At 46.0% G+C, this 4,213-nt stretch overlaps 2 non-coding genes across 2 annotated transcripts; one reads left to right on the top strand and one right to left on the bottom strand.

Moving 5' to 3' along the window:
- The first annotated feature begins 527 nt into the window (after nt 1-527).
- Nucleotides 528-599, top strand: trnag-ccc (transfer RNA glycine (anticodon CCC)). The gene has a single exon. It is a non-coding gene; the product is annotated as a tRNA-Gly (tRNA).
- A 2,809-nt stretch (nt 600-3,408) lies between these two features.
- Nucleotides 3,409-3,482, bottom strand: trnan-guu (transfer RNA asparagine (anticodon GUU)). The gene has a single exon. It is a non-coding gene; the product is annotated as a tRNA-Asn (tRNA).
- Between the last annotated feature and the right edge of the window lie 731 nt (nt 3,483-4,213).

The raw sequence follows: 4,213 nt of genomic DNA, 5'->3' as shown, positions 1-4,213 counted from the left end.
CCGCGTGACAGGCGGGGAAACTAACGAGGAATAAACAGGAGTGTGTAACCTGTCACACGGATGTCAGGGTGTAGAGTCACTCTGATGTCTGTTTGCTGAGTGTAGAGGTGGAGCATTTTACCCATCCCCTCCTCACTGTGTGACTGGAGGGGTCTCAGACTTCTTCAGTGATTCAGTCACTGATTGAGTTCAAGGACTGGCCAAAGGAAGGGATCCTATTAAAGTCTAACCGCGTGTTTGTTTGAACGGATATTTATAATCAGAATTTGGTTCCCATTTACTGATACGTCAAGCAGGAAACCATTTGTAGCCCTTCGAATCTCTCGGGTCGATTCTCCCTTCAGTCGGATCTCAGGAGCTGTGTTTCTCCGGTCTGTCGGAACGTCGCGACATCTAGTGGTCGGAATAGGAACTGCAACAGAGTGAGGCATGATCCTTCAGAAAACAGCTCAGGCACTGAGAATCGAGTTACAGACTCTTATAGCATCAGAGATCATTCAGTAACCGAATCTGGTTTGCATCATGGGGCGATGGTGGTATAGTGGTGAGCATAGCTGCTTCCCAAGCAGTTGACCCGGGTTCGATTCCCGGCCATCGCAGGTTGTACACTTTTAGACTGAAAAAGATAACCTCTCACCAAGCACTATGAACGCAGAATTCATGGGCAATTTACTGTCAGTGAAATTCACTCTAATGGATCAGATGGATCCCTCAGGTACGATGGTGGTGGTCCCTGATGTAGGAGGATCGAGGACCCCAAATTGAATGAAAAACATAACTTTAGACCCCGGAAGTCCGTTAGTTCCAAGGACTCTGCTCGAGGAAACGTACACTTTCTGGTCAAATCGAACATACAGATTCCTGATCAAAGACACAACGCGCCCCAGATATTTTCTGGTCTCCCTCCTTCATCCAGCAGAAGGTACACATCACAGTCTCATGGAAAGTTGTGTCTATTGAATGGATCCCTAGTACGATAAGATGGACTCTTGACCTCACAATCCACCTCGTTATGGTGCTGCAGCATATTATTTACCTGCGCCGTGCTTTCCCTGTGGCTGTTACACTTTATTCTGTATTTGCTTATTGCTTCACTTTGCCCTCTCCTAATGCTCTGTGTATTTGATCTCTATGAACAGAGAGGAAGAGAAGCATTTCACTGTATTTCGGTATATGTGACTGAAACACGTAGAACAGATTCAATTCCCACTGTACTCATCGCGACTGCAGTACGGAGCGCTGCCTCCGGACAGCGCAGCGTTTCCCAGCTCGCAATGAAACGCAGCAGAAACAGAAGAGCTGAAATTGCAGAGGGGGCGACAGTGAGAGAGGGTTTCACTGAACTCCCGTCGAAGGGAAGATTTAAACTTCTTCAGGGTAGGCATCCATTAAAGGGACTTTGAAGTACAGAAGTCGAATCACAAACGAGAAACTGTGCAGAGGCTGGAAATCCTCGCAACACACACAAAATGCTGGAGAAACTGAGCAGGTCAGGCTGCTTCATGATCCTGAAGAATGTGACTAAACACATTGATGAAGGTAGAGAAGTAGATGTAGTGTGTATGGATTTCAGCATGGGATTTGATAAGGTACCCCATGCAAGGCTTATTGAGAAAGTAAGGAAGCATGAGATCCTAGGGGACATTGCTTTGTGGATCCAGAACTGGCCTGCCCACAGAAGGCAAAGAGTGGTTGTAGACTGGTCATATCCTGCATGGAAGCCGTTGACCAGTGGTGTGCCTCAGGGATCTGTTGTGGGACACCTACTCTTCGTGATCTTTATAAATGACCTGTATGAGGAAGTGGAGGGATGAGCTAGTAAATTTGCTGATGCCACAAATTTTCAGGGTGATATGGATAATGTGGAGGGCTGTCAGAGGTTACAGCGGGACATTGATAGGATGCAAAACTGGGCTGAGAAGTGGCAGATGGAGTTCAACCTAGATAAGTGCGAAGTGGTTCATTTTGGTAGGTCAAATATGATGACAGCATATAGTATTAATTGTAAAGCTCTTGGCAGTGTGGAGAATCAGGGGGATCTTGGGATCTGGGTCAATTGGACACTCAAAGCAAGTTGACTCTCTGGTTAAGCAGGCATACGGTTCATTGGCCTTCATCAACCGTGAGATTGAACTTAAGAGCCGAGAGGTAATGTTGCAGCTATGTAGGACCCTGGTCAGATTCCACTTGGAGTTCTGTGCTCAGATCTTGTCACCTCACTACAGGAAGGGTTTGGAAACCATAGAAAGGGTGCAGAGGAGATTTACAAGGATGCTTCCTTGATTGGGGAGCATGCCTTATGATAATAGGTTGAGTGAACTCGGCCTTTTCTCCTTGGAGCGACGGAGGAAGAGAGCTGATCTGATGGAGGTGTAGAAGATGAGATGCATTGATCGTGTGGAGAGTCAAAGGTGTTTCCCCCCCTCCTCCCCCCGCAGGGCTGAAATGGCTAGCACGAGAGGGCACAGTTTTAAGGTGCTTGGAAGCAGGTACAGAGGAGATGTCAGGGGTAAGTTATTTACGCAGAGAGTGATGAGTGCATAGAATGGGCTGCCAGCGACAGTGGTGGAGGCGGATACGACAGGGTCTTTTTAAAGACGCCTGCATAGGTACATGGAGCTTAGAAACATAGAGGGCTATGGGTAACCCTAGGTAATTTCTAAAGTACGTGCATGTTCGGCACAGCACTGTGGGTCGAAGAGCCTGTATTGTGCTGTAGGTTTTGTATGTTTCTATGTTTCTAAGGGTTTCGGCCTGAAACGGCGACTGTGTACTTTATTCCATAGATGCTGCTGCACATTTTCTCTTGTATGAGAGAGAAAAAAAAACCTGCCGGATCACTAGCGTGTGTAAAATAGACCCGCAGGTTTGTTGGGGACCCGAGTCACTCCAATCTCAAACTGTTCCAGCTGCTACCATCCGGGAGTCAGTACCGCAGCATAAAAGCCGGGACCAACAGCTCCGGGACAGCTTCTTCCACCAGGCCAACAGACTGATTAATTCACGCTGATACAATCGTATTTCTATGTTATATTGACTGTCCTGTTGTACATACTATTTATTACATATTACTATAAATTGTACATTGTATAGTTAGACGGAGACGTAACGTAAAGATTTTTTTCTCCTCATGTATGTGAAGGACGTAATTAATAGTTAATTCAGTTCAATTCCATGGAAGAGACTTCACAGTGCAGAAGTCGAATCACAAACGGTAAAATGTGCAGGTGCTGGAAATCCAAGCAACACACACAGAATGCTGGAGGAACTCAGCAGGCCAGGCTGCTTCATGAACCTGTGAAGGGTTTCGGCCTGAAACATCGACCGTATACTTTATTCCGTAGCTGCTGCTGCACATTTTCTCTTGTATGAGAAAGAGATTAAAAAAAAACTGCTGACGATCACCAGCGTCCCTGGGTGGGCTCGAACCACCAACCTTTCGGTTAACAGCCGAACGCGCTCACCGATTGCGCCACAGAGACGAGAATTAAATGAAGTACGAATAATTGACGAATTTTAATTGAAATCCGGTTTCCTTTTACAGATGCATAATATGACACATTTGTGTTTTAAAACACGAGGATGCATAAGCGCTGCCGCCAACAGAAAATATAGCAGAGGATGGTTTCGATCCATCGTCCTCTGGGTTATGGGCCCGGCACGCTTCCGCTGCGCCACTCTGCTGCCGAGAATATAAAGAATTGTTGTATGTGAGTGTTGTGGATGCTTTGTGTGTGTTGTGTATGTGTTTATTTCTGTGTCTGTTTATGTCTTAGTCACAGTCATAGTCATAGTCATAGTCATACTTTTTTGAACCCGAGAGAAATTGGGTTTCGTTACAGTTGCATCAACCAAGAATAGAGTATAAATATAACAATATAAAACCATAAATATTTAAATAATAATATGTAAATTATGCCAGGAAATAAGTCCAGGACCAGCCTATTGGCTCAGGGTGTCAGACCCTCCAAGGGAGGAGCTGTAAAATTTGATGGCCACAGGCAGGAATGACTTCCTATGACGCTCTGTGCTGCATCTCGGTGGAATGAGTCTCTGGCTGAATGTACTCCTATGCCCACCCAGTACATTATGTAGTGGATGGGAGACATTGTCCATGATGGCATGCAACTTAGACAGCATCCTCTTTTCAGACACCACCGTCAGAGAGTCCAGTTCTATCCCCACAACGCACTGTCTGAGTCTGGGTCTGGGT

The sequence above is a fragment of the Mobula birostris genome, chromosome 28 (assembly GCF_030028105.1).
Source record: "Mobula birostris isolate sMobBir1 chromosome 28, sMobBir1.hap1, whole genome shotgun sequence".
Lineage (NCBI taxonomy): Eukaryota > Metazoa > Chordata > Chondrichthyes > Myliobatiformes > Myliobatidae > Mobula > Mobula birostris.
Note: the sequence above shows the minus strand (reverse complement) of the source record. Positions and strands in the feature narration are given on the sequence as shown.